Here is a 10,372-nt window from a genome sequence, read left to right as displayed (position 1 = left end):
TCTGGGGAAGAAGCAGCAGAGGGGGCCGGGGGCTGAGCGAGGGAGGCCACTCTGCCAAGGGGGGCGAGGAAAGGGAGGGAGGAAAGAAGGGGCCCCGCCATGGCACTGACCTGCTGCCCTCGGTGGCTGCCTTGGCGCATCCCCATCTCGGTCCCGGCCGCGCAGATGCCCCAGCGGGCCGGATCACCGAGGATGCGCACAGTGGTGGCGGGGGGGGGAGGAGGTGGCAAAAGGGAGGTCTCCAGGCCCCACCGGGAGGTTGGCATCTGTGCCCCGCCTAGGGTGCAGAATCGCCTCGGGCCGGCCCTGCTCCCAGATTAGAGTTCGCTGCTCTTAACCACTACACCAAACTGCTTTGCTGCAGTCCTTCCTAAAGCATTGTACCAAAGCAGGTTTGAGAAAGAATTCAGGGAAAATAATCAAGTTCCATTCCCCAATAGCACTGAGCCTGGGGAAATCACCTGGTTCTTAAATGGTGCAAGTCAGGGCATTAGGAAGGTCTATACAGTATAAGGTGTAAGGGGCAGCCTTGGCTCAGAGGTTAAGATGCTGAAGCTGCACACTGGAAGGTCTGTAGATTGGAAGTTCAAGACCCTAGTGCCATGTGACAGAGTGAGCTCCCTTCTCTAGTTCCAGCTCCTGCCAACCTAGCAGTTTGAAAGCAAGACATTGCAAGTAGATAAATAGGTACTGCTTCAGTGGGAAGGTAACAGCGTTCCGTGCGCCTCAGCATTTAGTCATGCCGGCCACATGACGACGGAAATGTCTTTGGACAGCGCTGGCCCTTCGGCTTGGAAACGGAGATGAGCACCGCCCCCTAGAGTTGGATTTGACTGGCTTTCGAGCAAGGTAAACCTTTACCTTTTTACAGTATAAATGCATGAATGTAGCTGCAACGAGGTTTCAAAATGTGTAGATTTTTCAGCACTTGCACAGATGATCATTATTGCCATCTGCCTTGGTGTAGGAGCAGCTGGCAGTGAAGAGGTCCTTGGGGATCTTCCAAAGCACATTGGCATAAATCCAGATGTTGACACAAATGCTGCAATAGGGCCCAGCAACTCTTTTGCTTCCGTTCATTTTTTCCATTTGACATCTATTACTGAGAATGACAAATGCTCCTCCTCTTAGAGACCTTTAAGAAACGTTGCACTTTGCAGGGGATGAAGAATCACCGAAACAAAATTCTCTGCACTCCAAGCTGCGCCGTAGCTAATTTTGTGTTTACGAGGAGCCACAGAAAACATTTAGTTCTTGCTTTTAAAAATGATAGCTGATGAAGGAGTATTGGTGCCTTTGGATCTCTTTTGATACTAGAAGCCATTATATGCTTCTGAGCTGCTCGGCTGGAATGGGCTTGGGGAAAACTCTCTTTTCTATCTGAAAGAGGCAGTGGTTGTGAAGGTGGTGGTGGAGGAGGAAGGTGCTGTCAAGTCACAGCCAACTTATGGTGACCCCACAATGTTTTCGAGGCAAGAAGTGAGCACAGATGGTTTGCCATTGCCTGCCTCTGAGCCAGGACCCTGGTATTCCTTGGTGGTATCCCATCCAAATACCAATCAACGCCAGCCCTGCTTAGCTTCCAAGATCTGACAAACTAGCCAGGGCTAAAGGAGGCAGTGGAGACCCCAATCCAGTTTTTGGAGACAGTGAAGAGGGCTCTTAATTCAGCTAAGATAACGTGAGCTCTTAATTCAGCTAAGATGGAAGTGCTGTTGGTTAGGAGTGAAACCCAAGTTAACTAACTTCTTGGGTTACATTACATTGGGTTACAGCACATTCCTTGAAGGAGCAGATTCACAGTTCTGGAGTGCTCCTAGATCCCTTCCTACTGCTTGAGGTAGCAGAGGTAGCCTGGGGTGCCCCTTTTCTGCTTAGGGGGTGTAACCACTCTGACCATTCCCGGAAACAGGAGACTGTCCTCTGTCATACATGCACTGGTAACCTTAAGACTAGATGTAATGTATTGAAATGATTACATGAATCACCTCATAGGACTCCCATGTTAAGCTTCGAGCCAGACCAGGGCTCCTCTGAGCGAACTTCCTATTGGTCGCTTCGTAACAGCGACCAATCAGAACGATACCATTCCCTAGGAGGGAAAGACTCCCATTGGTCTTTATTCTAGCAATCTCATTGGTTGTTATTTGTAAATAGGCGTGGCTACATTAGCCCGGTTATGTTTAAAAGGAGCATAAGCTCCCACTGTTTTCTGTTCTGGTTTCTTACTGAGTTAGTGCTTGTTCGTTACTTCTAAATAAAGCTGAATCACTTGCTGAATCACTCTACGAGTCCTTTGTTAGCGCGATCTAACAATTGGCGACGAAGGTGGGATGTTAGAGCAGGTAGGCAGCCCTGCGGACATCCACACTTCGGACTCGGAAGAAAGCGAGCAGAGCACAGCAGCCGATCCGGCGGAGGCGCCACCAGCTCCGGTGCCCAAGTCTCCCCCGATGGCTGGAAGCCAGAAGTTCGAGTGCTTCGAACCCTCCTCCGAAGACTGGGACTCCTACCTGTCCAGGTTCGAGTTCCATCTGGAGACCCACGACATCACCGATGAGGCGAAGAAACGAGCATGCCTCCTGAGTTCCTGCGCACTAGACTACTGCAGCAAACTTTACTTAGGGACAGGTTGCATTTGAAAAAGGTTTGGAAGCTACGACTGGTGCAAAATGCAGCAGCCAGGATGCTGACTTGCCGCAGGGTTCTCTACCACTTTACAACAACTGCATCCGCTCCCAAATGCTGGTCTTGACCATTAAAGCATTGAACAGCCTTGGACCAGGATATCTGTAGGAGTGTCCATACCCGGACCTGGAAATCTTATGGGACTGGCCTTCTTCTACTGACTCCATGGGAGGTGGTGCTGGCATGTGGAGGGGCCTCTAAGCTATGACTGAAACTCCCTGGCCTTTTAGATCTGACTGGCCCCATTCACTGATAGCTTTTTCTGTAGGTATAATTATGTTTTTCTGGAGATGCTTCAAGGGAAACAAGCACCTCCCTCCTACAATGGCACAGGAACCCAGTAGTACTTTATTTCAGTATGAACTTTCATGAGTCAGAGCTCTCTTCCTGAGACAGGGTTCCCTAAATTGGGGCTATTCATTGTAGGTTTTAATTTGGGGTTTCTTTATTTTTTTGCTTTTACGGCTGTTTGATTACAAGATCTTAAATTTAGACTTTGGGTGGGGTCTTGGATTTTCTGCTTATTGTTGCTGATGTTTGTTGATTTTGTTGGGTAAATAGTATCTCTTTTTGTATTATTAATTTGGTTGTAGGCTACTTAGCGTCCTTTTGAAATCAAGAGGCTGCATGTACATTTTCATGCATCCATAAATAACTTCCTCCTCTCCAGCCATTGCATGATGTAAACATTTACGGTGCTGCAAAATAGTGGGACTTTGAATCTTTGCTATGTTGTGAAACGCTCACATATTAGCACCAAGAGGTGCCAGTGTGACACATATAGATATCAGCACTTGAGAGACCATATTGTACACTAAACTGTGTTATAATACATCTAATTCAGACTCTGTTGATCTATACGCGAATTTAGAACCACATATACTAAAATGCATCATCTGCTTCATACCCACTCAGGCGGTCTTTGCCATGGATTGTACTACACTGAATAATCTGCAAACGTAGGTACCGTAGACTTCACCTCTGATTCTATACCATTTTGGTGCCAATTTCAAAATACCAGTGGGGAAATCGGTGTTGTGCTGTGCTGCTGGAACAAACAGTGCAACCTCCCCTCGATACTTGTTTGTTGGCACTGGAAGTCTTAGTCCATGTGAAGTTCAATTCGCTTGCTGTTTACTTAGAAGTAAGTCTTCCTGAGGTCAACTGGGCACACTCCTAAGCGTGCCTAGGATTCCTGCCTTAGCTGGGCTTTTGTGCTGGTTTAACAAAAAGAATTAATGGACCCGGAAGCCTCAGAAGCGAAGCACTGGAGTGGAACGGCAAAGTGTAAATGATGTCCTGAAGCAGGACCCTTCACCCAAGAGACTACGACATTTGTGCAATACATTATACCTTTTACAGAGTGCATTCCTTCTCCCTGAGAAGGGGAGGCCTCCTAGGAGTAACCGCCAATCCTGGGAAGGTTTCTTCCCTCATCAGAATCATTCAAAATCTTTCTTCATTCTGAGATTTGCACCAGTGAGTGCACTGAACAAAGTGGGTACTGTTATCAGCAGGTGGGCTCATTCATTTCAGGAGTCTTGTAAAAGTAAATGCACTTTCCCTGCTTGGCTGCTTCCATTTACAATGGGACTGTGCTCTGGTTTGACCTCCCGTTCTTATTGCCCCATAATTAACGGCTGGGCTGACAAGCTGTTATCTATCACTGCGATTCCCAGATTTTTTTTCCTTTTCCCCCAGCAGTTTATTTAGGGCCTTCTTGCGTCCCCAGAATGGTGAGTTATGGCACAGAACAGTGGCATTGTTGAACAGGGGAAAGTTCTTGAAGAAAACAAACTGGAAGACCTTATATAAGATTTCTCTGTTATTTTTAGCAAGCTGCTATTCAACACATGGATAGGATTGGGTCATTTCGCAGCTGATGGTGTTTACCAAAGGACGAAAATGTATATTAGAGTTAGTGCGGAAAGGGAGGAGAGAAATAACCTCCTACCTATACTGATTTTCATGCTGTTTCCCACTCTGTATTGTCTCTTCTTCACCCTTTTCTCTTTTGGTCTCCTCTGCTGTTTCACTGGAAGAGAGTAGCAAGCCACAATAGATGCTCCTATAGCTCAGGCAATCAAACCTTGAGGCAGAGACTTCATATACAGATCATATCATCGGATAGCGTCTGTTTCTAGCAAGCTGCAGAGCATTTAATGGCTGCACGATAGGACAAAAATGAAACAGGTACCGCTTGCCTGACTGCTGCATCTTCATGATGCAAAAATAATAATAAAAAATTCATATGTCAAATGTCTATCGCGCAGCTATCAAGGCACAGGAGCCCAGCCAGGAAGACATAACCGTACCCTTATACAACATGTTTACCCTGCATGTATATATTTCTTTACTTCATTTAGACCTTGTAGTTTCCCCCTGCCCCCAATAGTGACACAAGGCAGCTGACATCACTCAGCTTGCCTCCATTTATCCTTACAACTGCCCTGTGTGGTAGGCAGGGGTCGTTTCGTAGAAAAAGAGCTAGGGGAACTTATTAGCATAACTCATTAGCATATGCCACACACCCTGCCATCACCGGAAGTGTGTCATAACGCCACACACCCTGACATCACCGGAAGTGTGTCATAAGGCCACACCCCCTGACATCACCGGAAGTGTGTCATAATGCCACACACCCCGCCCCCAACGGTCCCGGCTACCATGAGGGGCCCGGCGGTGGACCTGCAAGGCCGGCGGGAGTGCAAGGAAGCTCCGCGAAGGCCCTCCCTGGCCCCAGGCAAGCAGGGGTGGGGAGAGGCAGGGAGGAAGCAACTTACCCTCCCTCTTCTCCTACCTCCTCCTGGCAGAATGAGGGCCAGAAGCGGGGCGGCCGGAAGCAGGGGGCGGGGCTTCGTCATGTGCCCCGCCCCCGTACCTCACCCGGGGAACTGCGATCCCCTGCGAGCCCCCCCCAAATGACCTCTGGTGATAGGTTAGGCTGAGTGTGTGTGACTGGGTAAAAGTCACCCAGTCTGAGAGGAAGTGGCCTCATTAGAGAGAAGTGTGTGAACTATGCTGCTGATCTGCATGCATTTGCATATATGTACTCTGGGAATCTGGGTTGTAATGTTCAGGATCCAATAGAATGTCTAGGCCCCAACAGTTATTGGCAATCGTAGTAAGCTTGCCTTGAAACCCAGTGGAGGACAGATGGATGTATTTTAAACACTGAAACTTGGTAAATATTGTTATGGACCCCCCCCCCCCCGAAATAGGTCCTCTTTCTGCTTTTCTTTCCTAAACCTCAGTTAATCCAAAGATGCAGGACTTTTGCCTTGTATGGGTGTGTGCCACTTCTGCAAGTCAGTGATTGATACCTAAAGCTGCCACCTATTTTTCCTGGCAGGGTTCTGGTTGTATGGCGAGCAAAAATTAATCCAGTGACATTTTTCTTGGCATAGAAAAATACCAAAAAATACAATCATGGGAAGGGGGAAGCTGTACTGCTGGAATTTCTGCTTGATACGCAGCTAAGTACACTGTAGCTCTGCCAGGAGAGAAAGGCAGCAACCCACGGAACACTCCACTGAGTTTTAATTACGGTGCCATCCTAAGCAGAACTATATCCTTCTAAGCCCATTGACTTTAATGGACTTAGTAGGGTGTTACTCTGTTTAGGATTGCACTGCTGGGCTCTCCAGATACTCCAAAATGAAGCACACAATTAAGGGCGTATTTGGATCAGAGCCAAAGTACAAATTCCTCCATGATTTCTTTCACTGTCAAATTAACCAAACAACTTTCAGCGTCTCTTACAGTAAAAAAGGAAGAGCAAAACCAACACCTTTAAGATCAACAAGCTTTTCCAGGGTATAAGCTTCTGACAGTCAAAGCTTCCTTCATCAGAAAAGGGAACAATCACTTGCTACCTGCATTTCCCCCCAATATGAAAATCTGCACACTGGCGCAATTTGAGAGTCACTAGAGTATTTATGCTGGTCTCTTTTGTTTACTGGATATGTAATATATCAGTAGTTTTTATCATGTTTTCATGGCAACTTAAACTAATGAGTCAGGAGAGGGGGAATTTCCCCCAGATACTAGTTCAAGTTAAAACACACACACACACACACACACACACACAAACACACGTTAGAAGCAACTTTTGTTTCCTCAGGTAACCAAGAGCTACTCAGGTCTGGTTTAATTGCACAGTGTTCTTGGAAAACAAACATCAAAGAGAATGTTTTGTCCTGTAGGCAAAGAAATGTTGACAGTTTACATGCAATAGCAAACTACTTTTACTAAAAGGCAGTTTCTACTAGAAAAATAAGGTGTGATTTAAACAGGACACTGGTGGGGGAGAAAGAATGGGCCTGTATAATCTTGCATGGACCTGCTGCCTTGTTTAAACTACACGCTTATATGTACAACATGGCAACACGTGCAGGGCTGTAGCTAAACCCTTCCTTGTGGGAGGGCCCTGGAGAAAGTGGGGGGGCTGGAGTGTGTGGGCGCGCGCACCAAGCACACTCGCACCACACACACATCACCCGGAAGTGACGTAATGACGCTGGGCACGCTGGGCAAGCCCCCAGCGTGCCCCGCATTGGCAATAAAGCTACGAGCCTGCTAAGCACATTTTACTCTCCATGTAATTGAAGGGATTTAATTGTTTTTCCAGAGATAACTGATGTTTTGTCACAATTAGTCTCTGATTTGTCCTTAACCAAGCTGGGGGGCGGCGGAGAAAATTAAATCTGTCGCTCCAAGCCAAAAGCTGCAATGGCAGCTGCCGCCGGAGAGGAGGCCAGGGGGGCGCCCATCGCAGTCCCCCCCCAAATGTCCATGGGGCGAACCCGGCCTCGGACCAGGCTAGGCCGACTCAGGTGGACTCCAGCGGCACTGGCACGCCCCCAGCTTCTAAGGGCATCATTGTCACTGCGTGCCTCCTTTGGTGCTTGGCCCCGGGAGAGGCGTCCGCCAGACCCAGAAACGCGCCAGACCGCGCCAGCGCCGCCCCCCGTCTCTCTTTACGCACTTCTTTACCACCGCAAATTTCCCCCTGCCCAGTTCCCGGCCGGGGGCCCAGGGCTCAGGCTGTAGTGCTCCTGGAAAGGCTGGGTGAAGATCAAGGTCCGGATCTTGGTCAGAAGCCCCCTGTGCCGCGGCTGCTCCCGGAGCAGCCGGACGCCCCAGCAGCCTGCGGGATGCCGGAGGCGGCGGCGGTGATGGGCGGGGGGGAGGGGGAGCAGAGGATCGGGAGGGAGGGGGCCCGCAAAACCAGCAGGGAGGCCGGGCCCCGTGGGCCCCATGCAGGCTACGGGCCTGAACGCGTGGAATATTAGCGTCTTAGTGTGATGCCTACCTGGGCTATGGCTCACTGGCATGCTGATGAGCTCATCACTAAGAACGTTTTACCTGCCAGTGTCACATTTCCCAAAGCAAAAACACAAATCATCTGTTACTAAGGGCGCCCCTTGTAAGTACCCTGCCCCCTCCTCCAGCTGAAACCCCTTTGGTTAGTGGGGTCCCCATCTTATTTTGGACTTTGGCTGTAAAAGGGGGTGCCTCCTATTAAAACAACAAAGCGCCAAAGGGACCCCTGAAACTAAGGGAGTCTCATAAAGGCACCGGGGTTCTGCCATGAAAGCCTAGGAAACAGGTAGGGGGTGTGCTGGCATCACAAACTGATTAAGGACAGTCTCCTCCAGCTCAGGGTTCTCAAGAACAATAAGACTTCACTTCATTTTCAATAACAAAAGACTTTCCTTGGTTTGTACACAAAATAAAGTCTTATCTTAAAAACAAAAACAAAAAACCCCAACCAAAAGACTTTTCAAGAGTGGAATATCCTGGCATACCCCAGAGGTGTCTGCCCAGCCCAAAGAAGTTGCTATTACATTAACCAGCACCTGGTTCCTCTTTTCCCCCTTTAAAAACTCATTTAAGAAGGGCACTCAAGTCATTAATTTACAGGCTGTCCTGTTTCAGGAGCTATCTTGACTCACCCCAACTTTTGTGTCAGTGTAGATCTAGCTCATTTCATCCTAATTAAAGTATGTTAATCATGTTGCCTCACCCAGGCTCTTTGTGCCCATGCAGATTTGTCCAACAATAGCCTAATCAAGGTATTTTTCTCATTCCCCCCTTCTCACACACACACTAAAATTTGACAACAGTTACCTTCAAACTGCCCAGTCAAATTCGAACTTCATATCTTGGACCAATCACATTCCTGGGAAAGTGGGTTCCCATGTCCAGCTATGGGACTCTTCCCCAGAAAAAGACCACCCCAGGTCAGTGAAAAGTATGCCAGGCTTCCCCACTACCTGAACACCCCCTACAACCAGGGCTCTTTTTGTAGAAAAAGCCCAGCAGGAACTCATTAGCATAATAGACCACACCCCTGACAGCACAGCTCATTAGCATATTAGGCCACACCCCCGTGTTACCAGAAGTGTAGTCATCCAGCCACACCCACCTTTTGCTTCTTATTCTGTTGACCTTGTTTGTTGTCAAAACCCAGGGCTTTTTTGGTAGCAGGAACTCCTTTGCATGTTAGGCCACACACCCCTAATGTAGCCAATCCTAATGAGTTTCTGCTGTTGGGTGTGGCCTATTATGCTAATGAGTTCCTGCTGGGCGTCGCCAACTCGGGAGCCAGCCGGAACTCCGTTCCTGTGCGTTCCTGCCCCAAAATAGCCCTGCCTACAACTGTGTTGCAGGCTCCTCTCCCACCCTTGCTCTGCTCGTTGGATATCAGCTGAGTTTGTCCCTGGACCTCTCCAGACCTCAAAGCCCAGGATTTCAGGTCATATGTCCCTTCCCTAAAACTTCACAATTTCCCCCCTCCTACCCTTTTATAATCTTGGGGCTGTGGGCAGGGCCGTAGCTAACGTCTTCCTTGTGGGGGGAGGCCTTGGGGAAAGTGGGGAGGCCGAACGGTGGGCGCGCGCACCGCGCACACACATCACCCCAATAAAGCTTTGCTCGGCGGCAGCTTCCAGCCTTTATCTAGCCACGTTGCTGCTGCGAACAAGCCCCACAGAGAGAGAGAGACGCCTGACTGCTTCCCCTGCCCCTTCTTTCCGCTCCTTGCCTCTTCTTCAAAAGAGCCACCTCGGTGGCTTCTCAACGCCGATGGACGGGCGCGTAAAGGCGGGGAGCAGAGCGACAAGGGACACCGCCGGAGTCTCCCGGGGGCTCGCGGCGGCGGCGGCAGGCCGATGAACGGCTCGGCTCCAACCCCACCATGGAGGGCCCGCCCGGCGCGTCAGGAAGCGGCGCTGCCGCCCTCGCGAGCCCTCCAAGCAGGCGAGCCCTCCAAGCAGGCACCTACCCGAGGCCGCCGCCGCCAAAGCTATGGCCCCCCCGTGCCCCTGATGGGGCATCCGGTCTCCCTCCGGGGCGCCGCCGCACCCGCCGACCTGCCCGAGCGAGAGGCGAGCGCGAGAGAGCCGCGGGCCCGCGCCCACCCCGTGGCCGGGGAAGTGGGCAGCGCGGCGTGCCCTGGCGACCGCTGCTGGCGGCACTTCCCTCTGCGGGCGGCTGCCGAGGGTCGGGTGAGACCCTCGTCCCAGGCGCCTCTCGCAGCCGCAGGGGAGGGGAGGGGGAGGAGGAGGGAGGGGAGGCCGCCGCGCACCTCAAGCTCCCCTGACGCTGCCTCGGCCTCCAGCGCCGCCGCCAGCCCCCGGGGGAGGGGGGAGCAGAGGATCGGGGAGGGGGCCCACAAAAC

Source organism: Gekko japonicus, unplaced genomic scaffold (assembly GCF_001447785.1).
Source record: "Gekko japonicus isolate JY-2015 unplaced genomic scaffold, Gekko_japonicus_V1.1 scaffold1123, whole genome shotgun sequence".
NCBI lineage: Eukaryota > Metazoa > Chordata > Lepidosauria > Squamata > Gekkonidae > Gekko > Gekko japonicus.
This window is presented reverse-complemented; position numbering follows the sequence as displayed.